Source organism: Manis pentadactyla, chromosome 4 (genome assembly GCF_030020395.1).
Source record: "Manis pentadactyla isolate mManPen7 chromosome 4, mManPen7.hap1, whole genome shotgun sequence".
Taxonomy (NCBI): Eukaryota; Metazoa; Chordata; class Mammalia; order Pholidota; family Manidae; genus Manis; species Manis pentadactyla.
In genome coordinates, this window is record NC_080022.1 from 182,289,538 (window position 1) to 182,316,938 (window position 27,401).

Below are 27,401 nucleotides of genomic sequence, written 5' to 3' on the forward strand. Positions count from 1 at the left end.
CTGTTCTTGGTCTCCCAACTGCACATCTAATATTTCAGCGTGTGAATGGGAAGGCACGCCCCGGGAGGGCTTTGGTAGGAGCAAAATCAGACCAAGTGCTTCTGCAGCATTCCTGAACCAAGCCAGTCATGATATGAGTCGGAGTGAAAGAGCAGCTGTGATAGGACAGGGTCTGCTCACAGCCCTGGGCACCTCAACACTGATTCCACTGGCTTCCCAGAAAAGCTGGGCGTGTGCAGACCTTTACACGTTTGCTCAGACCTCAGGTTCTCATTTCCACACCAGGCCATCCGAGCTTTGTTCGCTTTTCAGCCGTCCATTTCAAGCAGGCAGAAACCAGACAGGAACACTGAGTGCAGAAGACAAAGAAGAAAGGTCTTGCCAGCCCCAGGCTAACTAATGCAGGGGAGGGGTCCCGGGCAGCAGATCTGGCCACACGGCGACCAAGGGCTGCATCTGAGTGGCCTCTCTTTGCAGAGAGAGTTCAGGCAATGTCTAGACCTACACTTTCCAATATGGTAACCACCAGCCTATGGTGTAGCTATTTAAATCAAAGGGAATGAACGTTACATAAAATTCAAACTTCCCTTCTTCAGTTGCACTAGCCACAATTCAACTGCTCAATAGCCTCATGTGGACAATGGCTAGTGAATATCTTGTACAGTGTAAATATGGGGCATTCCCATCTATGCAGAAAGTTCCGTTGGACAGGGAAGCGCTAGGCTCTCGCTATGGAAAGTATGGTCTGTGGTTAGACACATGCAGGACCGTGGGCCTCACCAAGACTTGGAAACTGCCATCTTAACGAGACCCCAGGTGATTTCAGGGCGCATTCAGGGTCACATCCCTGAAGCAGTGTGGCTGGCTGGGGCCTGGCACAGAGTAACGGTCCCTGGATTCCCTTCAAGGTGTGCACAGAGCGGAAAGCAGACGGAGGTAAGGGGTGGCGCGCCATAAACTGTCCGCAGGACACGTACCCTGCGGGGCAAAAGCTCCCTGGCTTGGGAGTTCATTAGGGCTGAGGCCCCGCAGACCCCCTTGGCAGACCCTGCCAGAGCCTGCCCTGGGCTCCTCAGGACTCCTGCTGGGAGGCAGGGGGCTGCCTGGCGCCGCTGGGCAGGCACCTCTGGGGATGGAACCAGGCCAGTGCCGGCTCCCCACGCATGGTCATTACCTCCTGAAAACCTAGGAGTTATTACAATTAAAACACGTTGCAGGGGCGAGTGGGGGCTAAGGGAGGTCTCTTTAGGAAGGAACACTGGGATTAAAAGAAATCAGGGTGGTTGTCATGGCAACACAGCCAGGCTGGGCCTACCCTGTGATCATTTCAATGGGAATGGGATGGGGGCAGATGGGGCTGGGACAGCGGGTGCCGGGGAGCCTTACCCAGCTGTACATGCAAGATCGATGCTCTTTCCCTCAGAACACGATACAGCAAGCCTTGGAAATGCTCCCAAGGCTAATTCCTGCTGGCTTCCCCAGGCCCTGTAACTTATCCTGGGACCAGTGCCCTCCGGGAAGCCCACACCCCAAGCCTCTGCCATCCCTTGCTGTTTAAAACAGTTAACTCCCAAGAGGGCCCCTGGCTCTCACAGCCTTGGGGGGTGGGATGGCCCAGCCTATTTCCTATCAGCCCAGCTCTGGCCATGAGACCCACTGGAAACGAACCACCCCTTTCTCTAGGCAGCGCTGCAGAACCTGAAACAGGAAGCCCAGGTGTGTGTACGGGAGGAGTCAGAGGAACAGGAGTGGAAATGCTTTGGAAGTGGGCCCACGGTAATGAGCGAAATGGAAATCTGTGCCTGGGACACCTCCAGGCACCAGCGGAGGATTAGGGTCCCTACAGAACAGGAGCCCTGGTTTGGCATAGCTGCGGGGCCTGCGAAAAGAGAAAACAGTAATTAGCTCTCCGTCTCTCTGCTTGTCTCCTTCTGGCCAGGCCCAGAGCAAACCTGGCCCATGGGCAGGGAGAACCTGTTTGGAAAGCTCTGGGGAGCAGAAGAGGATGGGCTGGGGGCAGACAGGGAAAGGAATCCTGCCTTCTTGGAGGACGGGAGTTGTCAGAAAACTCCCCCTTCTTCAGTCTCCCTTCCTGCGGCACCACCTTCACGGGCTCACAGACGGCAGGGGGAGGGCTAAAAACACCAGACCAGACAGAGCAGTTTCAGGAGCTCGGAGGTTGGCCTTCCAACTGGAAGGTTAATCCAGCCCCAGGCCAAGTCCTTGATCCTCTTTGGAACCCTAAACTGGAGAGCTTTGAGCTGCCTGGCACCATCAACCAGGAGATGCCATCCCAGAACATTCTCCACCCCCTGTCCTCTCCCTTCCTTCTGAAAGCTGATTATTTCCACCCCCAGGAACCACGGCCAATCGTTCTCAGTCTTCAACAGAGCTTTTCCCTGTTTGTATTTGCAAGATCTGAGGTGTCTCTATAAAAAAATAAAACACATGCTCTTGGAGTTAGGCCGAAGGACAGGCCTTCTTGCCTCAGCCACTGACTGTGTGATCCTGGGCAACTCACTCCGCATCTCCATCTCACTTCCTTCTCTGTAGACCCACCATTTACACAGCCATCTGAACATTAGAGACGACGGACTTAAATGCCTGGCTCTATGGTAACCAGCCTTCCCAATTTGCTCCAGTCTGAGGGGGTTCTTGGGATGTAAGGCCCTCAGTTGTAAAATTGGGACAGTCCCTGGAGAAGAGCTGATCACCCTTCCAGGCACAGAGGGTTTGTTTCGGGAGGGTCGGACATTACTGTATAAGATTACATACATTATATATGTGTACACAGAAAGTATATTTCTACATACACACACAAATGTGTTCATACGTATATGAATTTTCCAAAGAGATAAATGGGGAGGGAATTATTCCCATTTCAAAAAGAATCTTTACCTGGCAAAACATAATGTAGCATTCGTTTCTACAAGATTGGAACTCTGTGTACAGGAAAAATTCAGGAAACTAAGCTGATGGATTAGAATGTAAAGAGAAATCACTTACTTCTGAGGTCCTTTCATGCCTGAGGGAAACCCCCAGCACTTCTAGAAAATCGTTCTGCACCCAGCTTTGCCTGGCCCTTCCTAGGAGGAAGCCAGGTGCCCCTGTGCCTTGGCTCGGCTGGGCATCTGCAGGGGCCTCTGCGAGCCCTTTGTCAGAGGAGGTGCTGTCAGGAGTGGGGTTTTTAAAAGGCTCCGGGTGTGCTCCGCCGCGTGAGGGTTCTGAGCTGGCTCATCACAGGAGCCCTGTTTATTTTCCTGCCCTCCCCTCAGTTCAGAGAGTTCATAGACTTGCCCAGGTTTTACCAACTCAAAAAACGTCGGGTGGAGAATTCACACACAAATCGAAAACACCCTCGTGCCATCTTGCCCAAGATTTTTTTAGCAGTTAGCAGCTGGAACAATGGTGAGAAGATAAGAGAGGGATGGGAGAAGCGGAAGCAGACTGGCGGAGGGGCACTGCGGGGCGGTGGGGTGACAAAGGGGCCACTAGCCCCTCCCTCCCGCCCCCCCACGTTGAAAACCCAGAGGCAGGGCTGGACGGCACAGATGGCCTTGCGAGTTCTCAGAAGCAGGCGAATCCTGCAGGGCAGACACGTTGCAGTCCTGGGCACAGAGCAATCCCAGCTCCACCACAGCCAACCCCCAGCAAAGCAAGCCGAGCAAAGCCGGTGGCTCTGAGGACCCTGCGTGCCCCCCTCCCTACACTCCCCTCTCTGCCACCTGATGCTGTCAGGTGCAACCTGAGCTGTTGGCTGCAGCCACAATCAGCTTAATGAGCTTTACTGGCTCCCAGTCTAAATCGGGAGGAGAAAGAGCCGGGCTGGAAACACATTCTGTCTCCTTCAAGGTGAGGCGACAGTGGGGCCAGGAGCCGCAAGGGGGGAGGATATTGGAAGGTGCTGAAAGCGAGAGCTCTCTTTTCTCCCTGCTGGAGGAATCAGAGTCCCCCTTTAATGAAAAGGAGGCAGATCACCTCTGTGCTCCCAAGGAAACGTAGGTTCCTGCTGCCTGGTGCCCCAGCCTCCCAGAGGCTATTCCAGTCTTCCAGCCTCCAGAGGCTGAGATTTGTATCCAAGGGAGCAAAAGGTGGCCGCCCGAGGTGGTTCACCTGCCCTGTAACCCTGGGCAGCGCTGTGAGTGGCCTGGCACTGTGGCCTGGTTTTATTATTTCTTCTTGCTGATGGTTATTTGGTGATTTACAGGATTCCTGGTACCTCCCACCTCTCCACACATCCCCCATCTCAGTCCCTGCCTATTTCTGTCAATGCTTTTATCAAACTGCTTTGAAGTCTGTCTCTCTCATCTTTGACCTGTTAGAGGACAAGCCTGGGCTTTTTATGTGCCTTTGTATCCCATGCACACAGTAAGCACTCAATAAATATTTGTTTACATAAACAGATTCTTTACAGCTTTACCACAAAGTATGTCCAGGGAAGTCAGAATCTATATGGCACCCAAGCTAAATCCCCAGGAATCTGGGCAACGTATCCTGGCTTCTCCCTGTCACCTCTCCTTTCCCACATATTTTTCCCCCAAGGACACTGGGAACTTGCCCCATTGCTCTGCTTCATACCAATTAACAACAACAAAACATTTCAAAAAAGCCCTTGAGGAGGAAAAGGGGGAAAGAGAAAAAAAAAAAAACCAACCTGGGAGATAACGAGGAATGTAATATGCATGTACACACACATAATACGGGTTAGCATGTCCCAAAGCCACCTGGACAGGAACTAAACAGGAAATCTAGAATCACTACCAAATGCATTTCCGCATTTGCCCTGCCCTTGGCCCCTGGGGGTGGGCCAGGGGTACTCAGAGGCGGCTGACCTACTAGAAGCCGCAGGAGGGAGGGGCTCTAAGGACTGACTGACATTTCCTCCCCTCTTCCCTCCTGACCTCTTGATCTTGATAGGGTTTCTCTGTGGATGGCTGACGGGATGGGACGGGACCGGACTGGAAGGGATGGGATGGGGGCCTCTTGCTGCTGGCCCCTCCCAGGAGCAGAAGGGTGCAGCTTTAACACGTGGGCCTCCCACGGTGCTGGAGTGGAAGGTGGCCAACAGCTGCCCTCCCTCACCCCGCTCCTCAGAGTGCTGTGTGATGGCCCTGGCTTTGGGATCAAGACCTCCTGCTCTTAAGAAAACAAATCAGCAATTTTGGCATCAAAATAAAATATGTCCAGAGGAAGCAAGTAACCCTTGGAGTGAAATACAGGCCACAAGACTGAAGTAAAAAGTCAGAGCAGAAACCAGAGCTACAGTAACCATGAATTCAAGTTCATCCTTCACGGCGATTCCTGTTGCTCAGAGCACAGCCAAGGATTGTGCCCTGGCTTTGCGCTAGCTGCCTCCCCAAACCATCAAAGGTGGGCCCGCTTTTTCTGTGAACGCCAGATAGTGAATATTTTGGGCTTTGCGGACCATCAGGTCTCTGTTGCAAATGCTGACCTCCACCACTGTAGCTTGAAAGCAGATATAGACAGTACATAAATGAATGGGCATGGCTGTGTTCCAGTAAAACTTTATTTATAAAAACAGGCAGCAGGCAGATTTGACCCACGGGCCATCATTTTCCAACTCCTTGGCACAGATTGTGAAGAGAATGACATGTTAAAGAATGTGGGCTTTGAAGTCAGGCCCACCGAGTTCAAACATCTGCCCAAGACTTATTAGCTGTGTCTCCTTGGGCCAGTCACTTCACTCAGTCAAGCTCAATTTCTGCATCTTGGGCCAGTCACTTCACTCAGTCAAGCTCAATTTCTGCATCTTCAGGATAAGATAATAATGTCTACCTCCCCAGATGACTGTGATAATGAAATGATCTAATGACTTTCAAGGGCCTGACACTCAGTGACTTCTGACTGGGAAATGTTCTCATTAAGAGGGGAATTAAGTAGAATGGGAGTGAGTGGCTTTGAGCTGTTCACTGTTGTGAGAAAAGCCTCTGCATGCCTGGGTGAGGAGGGTCTGCCGTGTCTTCCTGTGCAAAAATTCACATCATAAAGTGTCATATTCCCTGGATTCGCTTCATGACATTAAATCAGTGGCTGCAAATCAGAATCCTCTGGGGAGTTTTTAAATCCCATTGTTCATGCTGCACCCTGGGGCCCCATAAACCAGAATCCTGGGGGAAGACTCTCATGCATCCATTTATCTTAAACCTCCCCAGATGTGATTCCTTTGTGAAGCCAAGTTGAGACCCACTGGACTACATAGATGGGACGAACAAGGAGAGCCCCTTCATTCCTTTCTCCTCAAGGTGGTCCACACTCGGGCAGCACGAGCAACCCGGCTTGTGAGAAAGGCAGACTCAAAGGCCCCCCCCAACCAGACCTGCTGAATCAGACTCCACATTTTGGCAGAATCTCCGAGGGATTTCTGTCGGCATCTGAGTCTGAGGAATACCCGTGTATTCCACAGATGCCCAACCAAACGTGGCTCATTATCCAAATCCCCTGCAGAGATGAAAAAATTCCTAGACCTTGTCACAGGCTCATGGACTCAAAATCACTACGGGTGGCCCAGGGGTTGATACTTGGTTCCAATATTTTATTTGAAAATGTTCAAACACACAGAGATGTTGCCCCCAGTAAACACCACCTATAGTCTGATTGTCAATTTCCCTGCATGTGCTTCATCGCCCTCTACACATTTATCCATCAACCCATCTCAGTTTTAAACGCTGGTCAATGTAAATTGCAGACCACAGGACTCTTCCTCCCTAAACAAGTGGGTGCATCCACCATTAATTTTTACAAGGTGTCCAGTGATGGAGCTATTCCTCTACTCCCAGTCTTTTTCTCTGTCCAGAGCGAAGAGTACTTAGGACTTGGTAAAAAGCATTCCTGTCCCTCCAACTTTTAAAAAGTGACACCATAGCCTCTCTCGGTGCTGTCACTTTCAGTATTAGATGATTTCTGGTGTTTGACCCAATTCCATGTTGTTCCATTAATTCCATCTCCTCTTTCTCTTGATAGGACATTAGACAATGGTCCCTCCCCACTAGATCTACTCTGTCTCTTGTAGTTAATGATGCTATTAATATTATTAATAGGTGCTGTAATGTCTCCCAAACTTTCCCTGGTGTTTTTCTTCCAAAAAATACTACTGGCAAAACTCTCCAGTTTTTCAGCATTCCATCCAAGAAACTAATGGTGCGTCTTCCATTGCACTTTCCAATTCTGTAGCTGAAAACCTTTGGAAGGCCTTGGGCATGACTAGGGAAAAATTCTGAGATGTGCTAAATTAAGTGACATGAGGGTCAGAGAATAGAAGCCAGAGGACGGTCATCAGTCAACAGCCACGGGCTACGGCTAACCAGAAACTCCACGTTCCTGGATGAAGTCATGTCAACGAGCATCTAGAAGGTCCCCAGGACCACCGCATCCCCTTTGCACATGACCAGTACCTGACCATCAACAACAGCCAATCCACCAGCCTTCTCTGCACCAACCACCTATCCCAAGCCTTTTCCCCACTTCAAATTAGCCTGCCTTCCTTAGCTGTAGCCAATGTGAATTTAATTAACTTCCCTCCCTTGAGACCCCCTCACAAATGTGCCCTGTCTCTTGGCCCTAGCAGACAAGTTTCTGTTAACTGGCCTTGCTGCAGCTGAAGCAGACATTTCCTGTCCCAGGACCAAGTCCTTGTCTGGCTAGCATCTGTAAAGGCTCAATAAGCCCTTTTCTTTCAGGGATCTCTTGGTCTCTAGAGGGTGTGATTTGCCAGGGACGACATGTTATATATATATTGCCAGTGCTTCTGTGTTTTGGAATTTTAAGGGCCAGGGAGCAGCGAGTTCATCTACATTTTGCTGGTTTTCCATCTTGGTTTTCCTTTTGACAGTCACCTGACGAATACAAACCCCCAAGCTTTGTCAGTCAGGGCTGATGTGAACCCAAAAAAGCAGCCAGAGAGATTCTCCTGGCTAGTTTAACCCAGAAGGGAGGCTGGCCCCAGGAGACAGGCAGGGCATTCCTTCTGGTCAACTCAAGCTCCTTTAGGAGGGAGGCCTGCCATTCCACTACTGGACCCAGCGTTTAAGGAATCTTCAAGAATCCCTGAGGTGGGGCTGCGCTTAGAATCAGTCCAGCCTGCACACTTCCGCTCCTCCCCCAGGCACCCAGAGAGTCACTAAAGCCCTCAGGATAAATTAATAAGAGTTACTGCCCCTAAATAATGGCCCACTGATTACCAAATACTCTTCCCAACAATCCACAAAAAGCTGTCTCAGAGTCTGAACACACACACCCCAAGTTGCTCTCTCAGAGATACAGATACATGGGGCACCTGCGAGGTCACACTTCATTCACCATTTCCACTGACAAACATAAAAATGCTAATGGGGTCTCTCACCACCCCCAGCCTTGCCCACTTATTTTTTCCAGACCACCCACTCTCTGTTTGCACTGGTCCCCCAGCCTTGAAACCGGACACCCTCCTCTGTAGGAACCACCTCTGTTCAAACAAATAAACACCTGAAGCATCCCACTCCCTGGTGGTATTTAAATAAACGTCCCAGGAAGGAGCATGGGGGAGGGGAAGCACACCCGGGCCTTCTAGGTACCCGCCTGCCTTGCTTCAAGCATCCTTGGGTCGGTGTTTCTTTGCAAATATTGGGTCGTGCTTATGTACAAGACTAGCAAATGCCACCCACTAGAATGGCGAGGACTCCATGGGCTGAAGGGTTCCAGGAGTGGCCCCGGGGGAGGCTGTGGCTGCTAGAACTCTGGGAAGAGGAGGCAGAGACTGTGAGTGGTACCCAGGCGGACAGGAAGACCTCCAAAGCCAGTGTGGAGATTCTGAGCTCCCCATCATCCCTCTGGCTGGGGATGGAAGGCTAAGTGCCATTTGGGAGGGTGGAAGGGTGGGTGAATGGGGAGGCGTGTGATCAGTTCTCTATGACTCAGAAACACTTAAATATAGCTCAGAGAACGCCTGCAGTGCAGGGGTGGGGGGTGGAGGGATGCAGGAGCAACCTGCAAGTCAAAAACCTCTTTGCCTCTGACTCAATGGAGAAAACCACCGAGAGACCCTGGTTTCACGGAATGTGGACGGCTAGGAATAAAGTCTTGGCTTTGTCACGGGCTGGTTGCTCCGCAGAGTCACTAATGAGAAGGATTGTCAAGCATATCTGAGAAATAAAGGGGCAAATGACAATTGCCCCTTGAAGAGAACCTGAAGTAGCTCCCTTCCTCCCCCACTGGAGGGAGGGAGGCGGCGAGGCGCCCTCAGAAGCTGGCCCAGTGGGTTCACGGATGGCCAAGGAAAGTGTGGAGGAGATTGTGCTAGAAGGCTGGCTGTGCACCACTAGTGCGTAAGGGAGAGAGGGGGTGGCGGGGGATAAGCAGACCACGTTTCAAAAATAAACACAAACCCCAAAATAAACACTGTTAATGGAAGTGACTAAGCAAGGGTGTGCTGAACTTGGTGGTTCTTGATAAGATACAGCGGGAAATGCACTTGGAAAAAATAACAGATTTTTTTTCCCCTTTGGGTAAATAAAGCAATGGGGAGAAGGTGTCGGGGGTGGGGCGTGGGACGAGGGTTAGTGCTTGGTTCAGCCCTGCAGCAGGGGTTCAAAACACAGTTTCTCAATCCCGACACTACTGACACTGGGCACTGGATAATCCTTTGTGGCGGGACCGTCTTGGGTACTGTACCATGTTTAGCAGCGTCCCTGGCCTCTACCCACTACCTGGCAATAGGACCCTCCCTGTGACAACCAAAATATCTCTAGACATTGCAAATGGCCCCTGGGGTCAGACAGGGAGGCCAAATCTCCCCAGTTGAGAACCACTGGTTTAAAACCAGGAGCATAGCTGAGTTTGAAAGTCACCTATGGACTTGCTGGAGGGGCTGAGAAGGGCCAGGCAGCTGGCCAGCCGGGAAGGAATGTAGCATCTCACGCATTTGAACGATCGCTAGTCGCTGGTGGCTGTGCACCGCCGGGACCTCGGAAGGAAGCCTCCTAGGCACCCAGACCAACACGACCAGGATCCTGTCGGTCAGGAAGGCCCTCAGAATGAAGCCTGTTAACAGAGCTCTGCCACTTCCAAAGCTCTTGCAGACAATAGCCATTGGTCTTTTAAAGTTGCCTTGGCTGGAAGGTGAGTGACTGTGGTCCATTTCAAGGAAGGATTCTGCAGAGAAGGGGCATCCGGGGTGCCAAGGGGAGTCCACTGGGCCAGTGGGAGCCACTTCTGTGGCATCGAGTTGCTCTTGCATGGCAGGCTAAAGAGAAGGCAAGGGATTGGGAGACAGTTTTTAAAGACCCTGTTTTCAGGAATCCCTTGGCCACCCACAGCTCTCTCCTACAAAGTTCACAATGACTTAATCCGTATTTGACACAGCTGTCTCTTTGGTGGGGGAAGGGGAGGGTTATCCAAGCCCTGTAAGCACAACCCCCTTAGACACCGTCCTCTCTCCTCTCTGGCTAGTACGTCCATGGTGTTCGGAAAACACCTCTAATCCAGGCCACCCACATTTCCAGAAAAGAATCACATTATGCGCCATTGTACACCCAGGCAGCCGGGTCCACTGTGCCACGGGTCCCACTCAGCAATACATGCCACAGAGCAGGGCAGTCAGCACAGATTGGTTTACTGTCACGTGGACTCGCTGAACTAAAAGTATTGCTTGCCTAGCACACCTTACACAAGTCAAAATAGATTCAGATACGTCTACTTTGCTTCCACAAGCTCTGCCCAGAGATGGGCTGCTAGGCCGGAGGAGAAGGGTGAGGGGTGGGAAGAGGTGGAGAAAGGTGAGGAGGTTATGGGCCAGTCCATTCTGGTCTAAGTTCCCCGCTTTCTCTCTGCCTCCCCCGACCCCCGGTTCTGAAGTCACCACAGAATCATCCTCCCTGCTGGTCTGGTGCTTTCCTCAGCAATCTGCTTTCCACAACAACAAAAAAAGTGTTCTAAATAGAGCGGAACTAAGAATGGGGCTGTAGCCTGGATGAAGTCTTCCCCTCTCTGGGGAGCCCTGTGTCCCCCGTGGAGGGCTGGTCCTCCCCCAGAGCTTCTTATTCAAAGCATTCTTGACCCGGGAGCACCCAACCCTGACGGCGGGCATGACGCCGCCACAAATGGATTTTGCTTCTGCAGCACTTTGCCCGGCTGGACCCCTCCTCCCTCCCGGGCGCAGCACTGCCTTCCCTGGCCTCCTCTCCATTTACCCTTGGAGGCATCTAGGGGGTCCTACTCCAGGCAGGGACTCAGAGGCCCACTCCCCCCAGTGCTCATCATGAACTTGCTGAAGGAGGTTGAGGGGCTTACCTGAGCCACCCGAACCTCAGAGGCCCCAAAGTCAAGGTCCAACAGCAAGAGCCAGTCTCTCTCTCCCCACATGAGATTGCTGGATACTGATGACGTTGAAGTCTCCTGTTGCTCTCAAGAGGACCGGGGCACCAGATCGTGGGGAGCACTCCTTAGACCTTCCCCCTCGATTCTGGAAAAGTCTACCCAGAGCTCATACCCAACCAGGCACGGAGCCAGTAGCACATTCTGGATCCAGGCAAAACACACGATGCTGTGCATTCCACTCATTAACACGCACACCAAGCACCTCTCCACTGCCACGCAGCGTTCATTCATGAGTTTCTCACGTGCTCTGGAATAAGAGTCACACCCTCAGCCCGCAGGAGACGGAGCTGTGAAGAAAGCCCGCGTTCTCCAGAGGGGACAGTATTTAGCTTCCCCGTCACCATGTCACCGGGTCAGGTGACCCCGTGACAGCTCCAGATGTCCTTGGGCGAAGGGTGTAGGGCTGGCAATCGAGATGGGCAGGGGCAGGCTGGGGGGGCTCATGGGGAAGTGGCGACGGTGCAGCAGACCCCGCCCTCCATGCTGACGCTTCCTGGTGTCTCCACCGCGCTCGATCTTACGGAATCTGAAGTCCACCCGATCCCATGACTTGTCCATGAATCAGTGCCGCTCTGCTCTCCATGACCTCTCCGAATTCAGCACCTCAAGAGTCTCAAGTCACCCCACCCAGCAAAGGCAAGGGATTTAGAAGTGAAGAACGTAAGCAGAAAATGAGGACTGAGAACACGGACGGCTGTCAGCCTGGGTGACCCCCTCCTGTGTCCAAGGCAGGAGAAGAGAGGCCCGGGTGGGGGAGGCGGCTGAAGATCCGCCAGAAGGGTCCTTCCTAACACCAGGCACATACGAACAAGAATTATCATTTTGGAAGTGGTTAGGGTTTTGGGGTGTGTTTTTGTTTTTGTTTTTGTTCCCAGTCACATGTATTTCAGAGCTAGAAAAAAAGTTATTCCTCTCCATCGTCTTTCTCACAAGTTCAGAGCACCAAAAAAAAAAAAAAAAAAAAAAAAAAAAAAAAAAATTAAAATGCTGAAACAAGGTATTTCTTTCCCCTCTGGATGAACTGTTTTACAATAAGCTACCTGCTGGGGTCAGGAAACCTGAGATCAATGGCTTGCTGCTCACACAGAAACTCGCGAGGGGCTTTCAGCCCAAAGAGCTTGCACAGAGAGGTGGTCACCCACACACAAGCCCTTTGTGTCTGTTCCAGCTTTTACTGGAAACCGTTTCTCTCCTCTGCTCCACTGCCTTCCCTCCTTCCTCCCCACTTATCCCAGGCCACTGGCTGTCCCATGGAGCAGACTCCGGGCAGCGCCAAATGTCCACCCAGCCTACACCCCAACATGGAGTGGCAGGTAAGGACGTGGCGGCAAGAGAGAAGGGAAGGAAAAGGGGGGCAAAGTGCTGCTCCCGGGGGGCCCACGAGGGAGCATATTTTCTGTACTATTAGGTGTGTGATGCTCAAGAGAGAGAAACGGTCAAAATCAAAATAAATAGGCAACGGAAACAGGCGGCCCCTCCCTGGGAATGGTAATTGCACAGGATGAAAGTTTATCCAAACACTTGAGAAAAATGGTCCGTGCTGGAGGATGGGGAGAGGAGTGCCCCTTACTGGAAAGGAAATTTGTTTACAACGTTTTATTTGCTCCTTAGTTCTGAATGCTGTTCTGGCCCCGTGTCCTGTAAACAGACCAGCTTTTCCATTCCCTGGCGGTGCCAGGAGAGCCAAAGACAGAACAGACGGAGCTGCTGCCAGAATCCTGGGCGACTGAGGTCTTAACAGTTACAAGAACCCACGCCCAGCCGGGGGTCTGCGGGAGAAGCTCGTTGGCCTGCAGCGGAGAAGGGAGGGATTTGAAATCTAGGTGTGGAGCAGGGAGGTGGTTCCTGGCTTGTGAAATCAGCCCTTCTCTCTGCCCCCCCCGGGGGAGGAGGCCACAGAAAGAGCTTCAAGTACCCCCCTTCCCCATGCATATGCCTAATTGAGTATTCTCCTGAGTCGGCAGGGGCAATTGGCAGCTTCTGGAGTGAACTTGGCCTTTGGGAGAAAAAAACTTGACTGGTAGTAGCCACATGAGGCTGATGCGGTGCTGAGAATGCCCAGGCAGGGGAATCGCTGTTCTGAGGGCCGGTGTCCAGACGTTAACAATATTACCCGCTCGGCCGGCAATTCAGCTCTGTCCCCAGTACCAAGCCAAACAACCCCGGAGCCTGCCCGCAGCCAGAGAGCATCAGGGAAGCCGAGTCGCACTGGGAGAACAGAGGCACGATGGTGAAGTTCACAGCTGAAGTTCCCCCGTCCCACCCAGCACACAGGTCATCGGAGCCACAGCGCAGCAGACAGGCCCTCAGCCCCACGTTCTGAGTACAGAGCTGAGACTGCAAGTTACTGAGTACCGTGCTCCCGGCTCCACTCAAAGTGCTCTGCCTGCGCTAACTCGGCTGAACCTTGCAGCCATCCACGAGGCAGCGAAAGATTAGGAAACTGAGGCACAGCACGACTGTCACTCCCTTGAGGTCTCACTGCTAAAGGTCAGTGGGGCGGCTCAGTTCTAGGTAGTCTGGCACCAGAGCCCCCCAGTCTTCACTGAAGTTCCATCCTGCCTCTCTGAAGGTCACCGTGTCTCTAAATTTCTGCATGAAAAAGAGCCATGTGCTCCCACCACCCAACTCACATTCTACTGAAATGTAAATGAGAAAACTGTTGAGGTGAAACAGACTTGAGGGTGTTTCGTTAGAGCCGCCCACTGTGGCTGATACAGTTTGCATATTCACAGTCCCTCCTGAAATGTCTGCAGGAACACACCGTAACAGCCGTCTCCTCATCGGTAAGGAGGTCTCCATACCTTCCCGCAAAGTTGCCTTGAAATTCAAATGAGAAGCTTTGCAAAGAACTTGAAAATTGAAAAGCCCAGTAAAACACTGGACTGTAGGATTTCCTGAACTGCCTGATCTTTCATCTGCATGTCATTATCGCCTCTCAAATGTCTGAAACTGAGTTGGTGGCCAGAGCCCACAGGTGACATCCACTTTGTCCAAACTCTTATTTTACTTGTTCATATGAGGTGAGAGGAGGGGGTGACTGGGGGGATTTTTGAGTTCTCCTCTTCCCCTGAAAGGTGATACTTCTGCCTATGCTATCTGCTCTCCTCTCCTCCTTTATATGCCCCACCCCCCCATGTGAGGGGTAGTTAATTAGATAGCAAATGGGAACAGACCCTTCTCTCTCCCTGGGCTTGCTTCCCTTTCAGTGGTACCTTGCCCACTTTTACCTTCGGTCCCCAGGTGGTAAGTCCTTGAACCTTGGCCCGTCCGCTGCAGTCAGGGATCTGCCCATCATTATCCAGATTCTCTGCCTGAGCCTTGCTGGGAGGGTCCATGGTAAGGTGAGGAGCAGGCAGCATTATCTACTCAGATTCTCCACTAATACCAGTGGGTTCCTTTTGTACCCACTGTGATTGGTGGCTCTACGTGGGCTAGCCATAGCTAACCAGACTGTGAAGGAAGGGGGCATTTCAAATGTGTTTTCTTTTATATTTCTCCCTAGTAGACACTGCGAAATTCTTTGGAAATTTTAACCTAAACTTCTGAGTTCTAAGTTTCTCTTTCCCACCTTAAAAATGAACACAGCTCTCAAATAACCAGCAAAACACAGACGCATGCCAAGAAGAGTTTTTGCAGGGAAACCAAATGACAAGCCGATTTTCTCCACTGTTCAGAAAACACCTGACTGATTAACAGCGGGCAAACAACAAAACAGGCGACTTTGGTGATGCACACAGTGACAGGCCATTCATAGGAAAAGTCAACTCATTATCTTTCTCGTAATCCACCATGTAAAAGCCGCCATGCCACAATTTAAGAGCTCTAAACTTGAGGGCATCGATGATCTTGATTTTGAATACCAACGCTCAGCTGTAAGAACTTGCTCCCGGTGACTGATCCCTGTCGATCTCCATTTTCTGAGGATTAAATGCCAGTCACGGTGTCTGCCATGAGATCCTGAACATTAGCAGCATTTCCGGGATAAATTTCAATGTGGAAGGAGTGACTTGGTTCCTGCTCCAATGAGAGAGACAGAGACAGAGACAGAGACAAGATAGAGAGGCAGATCAGAAGGGGAGGGAGAGCTGCAGAGACGGTGTTAGTGAAAACAGGTGGAGGGTGAGCACACTAAATGACGTGTGGAAAGTGCCATGTTCACCAAGGGAGGACTCGGCATTCTTTGAGCACCTGTCCAATGCCGGATGTCTTAAAAGAATATGTGAGGGACAGGTGACAACAGGTTGAGAGGGAAGGAGAAAACTAGGAAGGCTTCCTGGAGAAGGGAGCGTTTGAGATGAGCCTTGAAGGATTAGTGGGATTTCAGTAGCCTGGGTGCCCAACACTGATCTTTTTAAAAATAGATTCATCCAGTAAGAATTGCCAGAGGATTAAAAATCATGCTGAGTTCAATCAGAAATCACCCCTGGAATGTGGAAGGAACTTTCTTAATTAAGCAATTCCAGAACATTCCCAACTCTTGGCTACATGAGTAGTGGCAGGGAACCATTATATCCTAGGCAGGCTCCACAGACAGTTGCCAGGATGGCCTGGAAAAGGGCATGTCAGGGCTGACATGGAGCACCGTGCCTGGTGTGCTGTGCCCCAGGTGGGTGGGTATTGGCAAGCATCCCTCATGAGACCCAAGTACCCAAGAAGTGAGGTGCTTTAGAATAGACCGGCTTGCCCTGCGGGTGTTAAAGCAAAGGGTAAAGAATGTTGCATGCAGTTTTGTTTCATTTCAGTTCATGCTTGGAAACTGGATAGACTGGGCAGCTGTGCCCCTTCCTCTCAAGCCCTAATCAGACCCCAACGAGCACTCACAGCTCTGCCTTCAGCAGCTCGGCTTCCAGCGCATCACTGTCCCATATGAAGAGTTGCATGTGAAGGAAAGGTTGCAACTTGGAGACGCGATAGGTGTCTTTTCCCAATGCCTATAATTATGCTCATTTTATGTTAATGAGAGGCAAGGCCTTTGTCCAGCAGCCTGGGACCTAGCTTTAAGAATTCAGGGCCAAGAACGGAGGGGGATCCCCGAGGACCACCTGGTGGGCTCACCTGGAGCCACGTACCACCAGCAGGGACAGTTTCCAGGGTAGCCAGAGTCCTGAGCGTGGACACTTTTATCTTCTACACTGTGTTCTCCCTGCTTCTTCAAAACCATGATCAAAGTTACCGTAAAAGGTGGGAAGAGGGGTGGGCAGGCAGAGGAGGAAGAGACAGGAAACGATTAAAAAAAAAACCCAGCCTCACACAGAACTCGATAACCTGGAGTGCCCGGTGATCGGCGCCGGATGGCATACAAAAGCCAAAAGGCAGGTCCCCGGACGGGTCAACTTAAGACTTAATATTTGCCTTTCACTAAGCAAACTAATAAATCCCCTGCAGTTGTAGCCACGCAGAGCTCCCAGATTTTATTTATTGGTCAAAACTGCAGGCAGGATTTTTTTTCCCCCCTCGTCACTCCGGGCAAATAGCAGGCCCCCTTTCCTCCTCCTGTCGTCCGTCTGTATGTCTATTTGCCTTCGCCCTCAACAAACTCATGTTCAGTGCGACTGACAAGGAGTGCAAACAGCTTTGAAGTATTCTTTGGTAATGGACTTCCCGGGACAGCCCTGCTTCGGCTCGTGGAGCTGAAGGCCGAGGGAGCAAAAGCCACCTGTCAGAGAACAGGCAGACGTCAGCCAGGTCGGGCAAGGCTCAGAGCTGGGCACATGGGAGGGCCCTATCCAACTGCGTCCCTTCCCTCTCCCATTTTATAGATGAGAAAACTGAGACCCGGAGAGAAGGCTTGAGTGATGCATGATCTTGCAGCAAGATGAAGGTGAAGCAGGTTTCCAGACGCCCCCAGGGCACCTTTCAGGTCTGGGCAGAGAGGGTCTCCCTTCCCCTGCTCTCTCTCCTAAGTGGAAGTGGGGGAACCAGCCCACCAGCCCAGCAGGAAAGAGTCTTGTCCAAGGTCAGTGGCCATTCCCAGGGCCACTCTTATGCCTTTTAAACCATACCCTTCTGAGCGGAGGGACTTACTTCACTATTAGAAACTCCCATTTCTCTGTCAACACATAGGTTTCCAGAACTATTTGAAGAGGATGGAAGTTCCCTGTGGGCCAAGTCTTAAGGCCATGGAAAAAAATCTCAGGGAAACTTGAACAAAATCTTGGCAGGCGGGCACGAATTTGAGATTATGTTCATAATAAAATGAAGCAAGAGGAATACGTTCAGCACGTGGATAAACTACCTTTACATTGTACCCTGGCCGTGTCTAATGTGCTATTCGCACAGGGAACAAAAAAACAGCACATCGTTAAGTCATGAACTGTACGGAATATGACAGCATTGTGAATGTCAGAGCTAGAAGCGGCTTAGGGATGGTGTGGCCCGACTCCATTTGACAGGAAGGAACTAAGGTGAGGGGCTTTCTGAGATGAAAATTCAGGTCTCCTTGTCTCCCCACTCTGTGGCTTATCAGCATGACATACGGTTATGAGATCGATTCAGAAATAAGAGACTGATACGTGTGGAGGCGGGGCAAAATGTATTTGGCTCAAAATCTCATTAAGAAATGGACATCTGCAGTCACTTGGAAGCCCATGAATTACTCTTTAAAGTCCTACCACCTCCCCACCAGGATGAATATCATGCAATCTTCCCTCACCGTCCTGTCCCACTCAGCCAGAAAGGCTGCCTCTCCCGGAATCAGACGATCCCTCGCCCTGTGCTGGAAAGCGGATTCCTGCCCTGGTCCGAGGTGGAAGAGATGCGAGTGGGGCTTTAGACCACTCTGGGACTCCGGGCTCCACCCGGGCGAGAAGGTAAGAAGAGAAAGGGCTGACTGCTGCCTTTGGGGCAGCAGGACTTCTGGAACCAAAGACTACATGCAGGACATACATGAAGGAAATGTCTGAAATGAATTTTGCTTTTTATAAAAAGAGAAAAATGGCACCTAAAGAGCAGGGCTAGCATTCCTTCAGTGGCAGTGGGTGTAGTGAGATCTGGCGCACAGGGTTCTCAATCTTTACACGTGAGTAATGACAGAATCATTTCTGGATGCTTACAGCATCATCTCTACATCAGCAAGCAATGGCCTCCCTGTGGCCACACCGTGCAAGATGAGCGGGATTAGCTGAGAGCTCGGATTCTAGCGCTGCAGGTACGCACGCCTGTCTTTCAGTGAAAAGATGGAAGGCCTGATCCCCTAAGAAGAAGCTACAACTTCAGGACAGCGTGCACAGAAAACCTGGCTTGGACTAACCTGAAAAGAACCTGTAATTTGCCTTCAGTTCGTTCTCGCCTGTCATGAACACCAAAACGTGGGCTAGTACAACCTTTCCCTCCTCCAGCCCCACAACCACCCCCAAGTTTCCACTCGCTTATCCCAGATAAAGTGAGTGTCTAGAAAGGTAGGAGTGAGCTTCCAGGTCCCATTCAACGCCATCTGAGTTGAACTCAAAGGTTACCTAGGAGACTTTAGAGAGAAAGTACATATTTAGGCCCAATTTACATGCCCTCAATATTTAAAGGATCCTAGAGTTCAAAGGAAGTTCAGGAAGTCCTCCAGCCAACTCCTTTGCTCTCCAGAAAACACCATCCCAAAGATTTTAGCTCAGGTGTATATGTAGCAAAGATGTGGAATTTTCTTCCTGGCTCATTATTCTATGTAGTACATCCATCCATGTATGATACACGAACATAGGCTGCTCTCCAGTGGCTGTGCTAATTTTGTTTTTCGTGAACTCTTTTGTTCTTAATTAAAAAGGTTAGCTTCACTTTTTTAAGTTTAATTGTATTGGGGAGGAGTCCCTGATACCTTGTACTTTTGAAGGAAGTGATCTCAGCTGCTTTATTCCCAGGATCTTATTCAACATCATGTAGCCCTTCCACCCTGGAAACAACTAATTTGGTCAAGATTAGTGCCCAATCCAATGGCTTGCATATGTAGGCTGCCTGATGGTTAGACACAGGGATTCTGAATGGTGACTGGCCAATGACTCAAGAGCGTGAGCTGGTTACAGCAGGCTAAGCGGAAGCACAGGAGAGGTCATCAAGTCACCCAGTAGGGTGACCAGTTGATCTGGTTTGCCCAGGACTGTCCCAGGTTTAGCACTATTAAGTCCTGTCTCAGGAAACCTCTCAGCCCCAAGCAAAGTGGGACAGCTGGTCACCCTCAGCTCATCACCACAGCAAATTCTAGATTCAGATTCACCTGCTGCGAGCAGAAGCTCCAGATGACCACGGTGTTATAGTTCGTGCTATTCCTGGAAACTCTCTATAGCAACTGGGTATCTTGAAGGACTTTGGGCTTCTAGAAAGGCCTCCTCAGGCAGCTGCTGATGAGCATGTTTCCCGTTTACCTTATTTCCAATGCAATTTGGAATAAATCAGCATTTATGGAGGTAATATTAGTGGGTCTCTCTTCTTCAAAACCTGACAGAATCTAAGTACTATAACAAGGCTCTCTGCACATCAAGAAAGGAAGGTGAAAGCCCACGAACAAGACTCACATTCCAACAGCACAGAACATCCTCAAGCAGTTCCCCTCGCTCATTTTGTGGTGAATCTGAGATGCCAGGGAGGACCTCATCATTCCACTTAGAAGATGCCAAAGTCACTAAATGCTCACAGACACACACCATCTACAACAAAGGGAAGAGACACAGGTATAGCTTTAATTCTCTTTACAAAGCAAGCCCTCTCCATTCATTCACGTTGGAAGTAAGAAGTACAAATGTCTTTGGTTCTGCTTGTTGGATAAAGTTGAACCATCACCAATATCTAGGAAGTGTTTCCAGCCATGTGTGTGACGGCTACAGAGGGAAGGAGACAACCAGGACTTCTGTTTTGCAGGCCCAACCTGCTGTCAGGAAGGCGTGTCATTGGCACACACTAGAGGAACAGGGTCCTCAAGACACACCAGCAACTCTTGAGAGTCAGACAGTCTGTAACAAAGCACCATGTTCTGGCATGGACCCCAACTGCCAAATGAGTGAAGGTCTTCACAGCTGGCTGTGCATCTAAATCAAAAGATCGAGTCAACAACGTTTTCCTTTTTTTTTTTTTTTTGCTCTTCCAGACAGACACCTGGGTGTGATCCGAACAAAGAAAGCTGACCATGGAGAGCACTAGCCTTCACCAGCCAGCAGCCCTGCTGAAGCCCCCTCCATCTGAGAGCCTGAAGAGCTTCTGCACTGATCTGCAACACCCCAGAACCTGTGAGGCCAGACCCCAAATGAGTGAGAGGGGGTACTACTCAAGGCTGCTTGCACGGCAATGCACAAACACTGGCCATGTTAGGAGGACAAGGAACAAAAAGTAAGATCCCATTTGACTGAAGTGTAGTTAACTATTCACTCTGTATCCGGCTGGAAGATAATGGAGCAAACAAGAATTGTTGAGTCTAAAGGCACAGCAGAGGTGGGAGGTGGGGGCGAGAAGGGTGTGCTAGAAAGCCCTTTGGTTCCGGGGACTGTGGTGGGGGAGTCTTCAGAGCAGGCGGCAGCAGAGGAAACGTTTTCCATAAGACAGAAGTCTGGAATAATGGTGTCTTCTCCAACTGTAGGTCACCTCCAGCTCATGCAGGTCAACACACAGCCCGCTCCTCAGGGCAGGCGTCTTCGCTTCCTCCTCAAATGTCTTCTCCAATCCAGAAGATTCTTTATTCTCCAGAATAAAAATTCTCAATCCAAACCAAAGCTCTTGCCTCTTAAGAGATGGTCGTATTTCAGCCAGGTCCTTCGGGGGGTGGTGGTGGTGCTGGTGGCACCCCTTGGCCCCACCAAGCTTCCTGGTGGGAAATGTGGGCAAAGAAGAACAGCCCTTAGCTGTCCTCCTTTCCAGGCCTGTGGACCAAAATACAGCAAGAGTTAGATTCTGGCTTCCGTGCTTTCAGAAATGAGCATCAGTTTTCTGTCTTTAGTCGACAATGTTCCAGTGACTGAATAGAACATACACTGCTTCTAAAAGCAGTGTTAGTTAAGAGAAGAAAAGGGGGGCCTATTTATACACTTGAGGAACTCCCCATATACTGGATCATCACCGGGAACCCTCCACAGAAATCTCACCATTATACCCATAGACGATGGTTTCAAAAAGACCGCTAAATACAACCAGTCCAGAGGAAGAGGAAAACTCTGCTTTCAGCATGTCACGATTTTGTCTGTGAGCTAAGGGGCGGGGAGCATGGAGGTGTTAGGTCACCCCCTTTACGGATGAGAAAATTGAGGCACAGAGCGTGCCAGTGTTCGCAGTAGAGGATGACAAGGGTCTGGTCCTGAGGCCTGATGTTCACTTTAGCTGGAACTTCTCTGTGCTTTTACAAGTCCCTTGACAATTAATTAGGAAATTATCCACTGGTGGACGGGGGCTCCTCAGAAGACGCAGTTCAACACATTACTCTTTCCCTAATGCTGATAGCAAATAAATGAAGATGCACTTGGACCCATACTTTCCCATAAAATACCCCCTTTCTCAGTCACAAATATAGTTAGTACCACTAAATGCCCTCCAGGGACTTCCCCATTTTAAAATTGATGAGGCCCAGCCGTGAAAGCAGAGGCCTGCTCAGAGAGGAGTCATCTGGGCCTCAGGACGGGGGGCGGCTCACTGGGTAGCTGATTCCCACAATCCCCGTCCGCCCAGAAGGAATAACTTGGGCAACTGCAAATCCACACCCCCACAGGTACCACACTGGATTAGACACTGTGGAAACAGGCACCCATCAGACGAGCAAACCCTCCCCCGCCAGCCAGGCAGACAGGTAACACTGAGCCAGCACAAGGCCAGCCCAGCTCCCCAGAGAGCCTCTGGAGGCAGTCTGGGGCCCACAAGCACCCTTCTGTCCCTCCACAGACCTGGGAGGGCTGCGGCCCAGCTCCTGCTGCCAGGAACTCTCTTTCCTGCGGGCTTTGGCTAAACCCCTGGCTGGGTGTGTGCAGCCGCCCTGAAGCCCAGAGACAAGGGTGCTAACTGGCAGGATGCCCCAGGGAGGGCAGGGGGTAGACCGAGCAGGGAGGGAGATGGTTATAGACTTCCTCTGCAGGAGGAGTGCAGAAGGGGAGAGTCTGCACCTTAGAGCCGCCTCCCAGAAAGAGCCAGCCCAGTGCTAACACAGAGGCACTGGGGCCCTCCAGGCGACTCTGATTGGAGGCCAAGAGGGAAACTCCAAGAGTCTCGCCCAGGTGTCTCCTGGGCCCTCTGAACACTTTCACTTGGACCCCTAAACTCCCCAAACAGTCCCAGAGTTCTGCTAACCTTTCTCTCGTTTCCTTCCCCCTCCTGGGCAGCAGCCCTCTGAGCTGCCTCAGGAGAAGCCCTTCCCCAGGGAGACGCAACGCAGCTAGCAAATTAATTGGCAGCAGCCTGGTGAATCACACGGGGACTTCCTTCTTGTTGCCCGGCAACCACATGCACTTGGCAGTGGGACATTAAACACAGAGGGGAATGTTGGGAGGCATTTGCAAAATAAAATAAAAAGCAAAACATACAACACCCCAGACTCATCCCAGTATGGCAGACCCAGCCAAGCGGGGCAGGGGTGGAGATGAGGGAAGAACAGGGCAGGACAATGAGGTCAGGTCCCAAGCAGGCTAAGCAGAGCCCGACGCCCCCCAACCACCAATCAGACTCTTCTAGGTGTATGTGGCCAAAGACACGCCTCTGTTGGCCTAGAGAAAGGCAGTAGGGGGACCGGGATTAGCAGGCACCTAGAGATTTGCAGATTACCTAGGAACACACACGGGGCCAACGGGATTACGAAGTTTACTGCAGGACTACCCTGCTGTTTACACTTCCCCACCAGGTTCTGCTGAGGGCAGGGTCCCCTCCCCACAACCCTGTCCACTTGGATGTTTTCATGCCTGTTGCCATGGCCACTGGGAGCTGATTAGACAGGCCTCCAGCACACTGCCTTGCCCTTCAGACCCTGTCTCTGGCCTCTCTGAAAAGTCCCAGAACAGAGTGAAATGTATGGCTGCTCTACGCTGGGAGGATCCCACAGGAGAAAAACTGGGGATGAGGAGAGGAAGAACAGTAGCGAGAGGACCCCTGTGGTGGGCTATTAGCCCCCAGAGACACTCACAGCTTAATCCGGCAACCTACGAATGTAGCTTCTCTAGCAAAAGGGACCATGCAGACCTGAGTAAGTTAAGGATCCTGAGAGGCACAGATCATCCTGGATTGCCCGGGTGGGCCCCAAATGCAATCCAAGTATCCTTCTAAGAGGGAGATCTGACACAGAAGAGGGAGAAGGAGATGGAGACGCAAGAGGCTGGAGAGATTCAAGGAAGGAATCAGGACGCAAAGAAAGCAGGTGGTCCCCAGAAGCTAGAAAAGGAGAGGAAATGGATCCTTTCTCAGGGCTTCTAGAAGGAACCTGCCCTGTGGTACCTAGACTTTACCCCAGTGACCTGGCTGCCAAAGGGAATAAATCTGTGTTGTTTTAAGCCTCTAAATTTGTGGTGGTTTTACGACACCACAGGAAACTAATCTTGTCCATCAGGGCATGCTGCGTCTCTCTGTCCCCACAGGTCTATAAATGAGAGTATCACAGTAGGATACGGGTACCAGCAGAGTGGAGCTAGTCAGAGGGGCAGATCCAGGAAGTCTAACAGCTACCCGATGGGCTCCGAGGGAAAATGCCGGGTCTCCAAGAGCAGCAGAGGTAAGCAGCAGCCTCTACACCACTGGGGATTGTCACTTGGTGGCAGGTGGCTTCATCTCTGAAAGCCTCAGTTTTGTCACCTGCAAAATAGAGACTATTATCTATCTTGCAAAGCTTTTAGGATTAAATGAGATGCTGCATGAGAAACACATTGCCATGGCAGATGCTAAATGAATGACAAATCCTAGGAAGTAGTAGGCATGAACATATGACATGGGCAGAGGCTATTTGTTGCCTACCCTATGATTTATTCTCCCCTTTCGAGTTAGTAACATAACTGATTTTTGGCTGGTGGATTGTGGCCCAGAGTAAAAACACTATGTTTCTTAGCCTCCCTTGCAACTAGCTAGGGCCATATGACTAAGATCTGGCCAAAGAAATGTAGTTTGTGGGACTTCTTGTTGAAAAGGTGTTTGAAGGAGCCCAAGTTTTGCCTATCTGGCTTTACTACCTTCTGCTTTCAATGAGGACATGATGGCTGGTGCTCCAGCAGCCAACCTGGACTATGACAGATGTTGAAAATGGGAGTCATGCCCTATGATGATCTAACAAGAAGACAGAAACCTGGGTCCCCAGTAACTCCAGAACTGGATGGTCTTTCTCTGGATTTGTTATGTGAGTGAGAATGTTCCTCTGCCTTAGTTACTCAGTCATTATTCTTTTGGAGTATTCTAGTGGCCAAAATGGAGACAGTCTATCACAGGCCTTGGAAAATAGGATTCAGAACCAATCTCAAGTACTGGTTCTCAAAGTACAGCCCTGGACTGACAGCTTTAGCAGCACCTGGGAAGGTGTCAGACATGCAAATTCGCAGGCCTCACCCCCAGACTGACTGAATCAAACACTCTGGGAGTGGGGTCCAGCAATCTGTGTTTCAACAAGTCCCTCGGGTGCATCTGGTACACACTCAAGTGTGAGAACCTAAAGTTCAGCTCGTGCACTAGCGACATCTGGGGTTGGATAATTCTTTGTTGGTGGTGCCAGGGACTGCCCTGGCATCGAGATGTTTAGCAGCATCCCTGGCCTCTACCTGCTAGATTCCAGTAGCACCCACCCCTCGATGCGACCATCAAAACCATCTCAGACACTGACACGTGTCCAGGGTGAGGAAGTAAGAACAAAAGAGCTCCCGGTTGAGAAACAGCATCTCTCGAGTAGGTAGTGGTTCATTTCTTGACCTTGGCTGCACAGTAGGATCGCCTGGGAAGCCTTTCAAAGTTCCGGCGCCTAGGCCTTGTCCCAGCCCGGTTAGATCAGAATCTACCAGGGCAGGACGAGGCAGCAGTTACAGCTCTCCACGTGACTGCAAAGTGCAGTCAATGCTGAGAACCACCGCGCGCTGCCGAGGGCAAGACCCAAGATGCTCCAGGCAAGCACTAGACTCGGGAACGAACATTCCAGTTGCCGGATGGGGTGATGAGCTGAGGTGGAATTCCTAGTGCCTGTGTCACCTCATTTCCCATCAGAACAGGGTGGACACCTTTCGTTGTCTCCCATGAATAACTGCAGAAAGCCTGTTTCCTCCCCTAATAAACACAGCACACAAGGAGCCAGCTCCCACGAGGTGCTATAAACATTAGCTCGTGCCACAGAAAGAACCGTCTTAATAAAGACAGTGGTACAGCAGTGGGGCCTGTTTAGAAACGGGGAGCATGAATTCTCTCTCCAATTGGCAAACTCCCCAGGCACTGGAACCAGAATCCTCCCACAAGGATGCACTCTGAGCAAGGCGAGGGTGCCCATGAATTTCACAGAGCCCTGGAAGGAAGCTTGGCGAGGGGGCCACAGCTGGGGCAGAGCACGAGAGAAGGAAAGAAGTCAGAGGCAGCAAGGAGGAAAGAGGGCGAGCCGGACAGGTCGATGCTCCGGCTCTTTGCGGAGAGACATGAAGTCATGTGCACATTCTCTCTCCTGCTGGGACTGTCTTTTCCCTTCATTATTTCATTCCCAGGCTGCCCTGCTGCAATGCTGAGCCAAGCTTTTCCTTGTTTCCCTTGGCCCACATTATTGAGTCCAGGATGTCACTGGGGAGGTGGGGAGCAGCGTCGGGGAGAGAAAGGAGGAGGAGGAGGTGGGGGGCGAGAGCGCGGTGCAGCCAGGAGGAGGGGTGAGAGCAGCAGTGGGGGCGCTGGTGGGGGCCGGCTGCCAAGTCATCGCAGCCCCGCATGACCTGGCCTCCCTGCCCCCTTCCTATTTCGGCCTCACCTAGCAAGCCCAGGAATGAGTCTGTGACCCACGCAGAAAAAGGTGACTCCAGTGGGTCTCTAAGGGTAAGGCTCAGCAGGGTGGTGACCACCCGCATGTCCCCATCCTCCCCTGGAGGGCTGCCTTCTGCTCCTTCAGCCCAGTTAACGCAGCAGCGGAGCAGAGGAGCAGAACTGCTGTTGCTCTGGACCAGTGGTACCAAAGAGGCAAGGAGCCCAGGTCCCTTTTCTGTTCCTACAGACTTTTGACAAGTGCCTGTGCAACGAGTTACTCCAAAAAATATAGGACTTGCTGCCGGCACCAGCCATCCCAAGGTCCCCACTTTCTTTTCCCTACCCTGTCCCCCTCCCCACAGAATCAAAACATACCCCCCTCTCAACTAAGTGGAACCCCTGGATCCCCCCAGCCTGTAAACCGGGTGAGCAAATGTCCGCTTGCAAATGTGTTAAAAAATAAACTTTAAAAAGCTTCCAGCTGTTCTGTTTATATCATGGTATTTCTCTGCTCCTGTCTCCAGAGGCCAGTGCATGGTGTCCAGCATCCTGACTGCCCAGAGGAAATATGAGTGGCCAGAAGGCACCCCTGGGGACAGGCAGGGAGGATGTCCCCTCTCCCAGGACCACACTCAACTAATTCATCCACCATCTCTTCCTCTGGGAAGATGCAACCCCATTCTTCTACCCACACCCCGTTTCTTCTACTCGTATGGGTGAGACATACATCCCAGGGGTTGGCTCCATGGAGAGCAAAGGAGCCTGAGGTTTCCAATGACGAGCCTTAAAGTTTTATCTTCTCCCAGTACCCACTGCATCTCTCCCTAAAATTCTTACACCAGCTGCCTTGTGACATAGAGTCAAGGACAAAACAACACAGAGTGACCCTTACAGGAAGATGTTAAATCACCACCTGCAGGGACACCTCAGGAGCTGGACCAGCCAGAGCAAGCGAATGGAGTTCTTGACTTGTCAAGGCCCCTCCCCAGCTGGCAGCCTCTGATCTATAGAAGGGTAATTTGCCAACGGGCAGCCCTGTGCACACATAGCCCCACACGCACCATTCCCAACACGCACACACCTGAGGGCTCAGGATTCTTTGCACAAGGTGACGCCTGCTCCCTTTGATGCTCGCCGGATGTGTTCCCATTGGGTGAAAACCAGACCTCAATAAAACC

The 27,401-nt window shown here is 51.1% G+C and overlaps 1 long non-coding RNA gene across 1 annotated transcript in view; it reads right to left on the bottom strand.

Annotated features, from left to right (window-relative positions):
• Nucleotides 1–18,142: 18,142 nt before the first annotated feature.
• LOC118919846 (uncharacterized) overlaps nucleotides 18,143–27,401 on the bottom strand; it is a 143,123-nt gene continuing 133,864 nt past the window's right edge. The window contains exons 3-4 of the long non-coding RNA XR_005027684.2: nucleotides 19,859–21,206; nucleotides 18,143–18,157 (exon numbers count right to left, since the gene is read on the bottom strand). This is a non-coding gene — a long non-coding RNA (uncharacterized LOC118919846). The remainder of the gene's footprint in view (nucleotides 18,158–19,858; nucleotides 21,207–27,401) is intronic.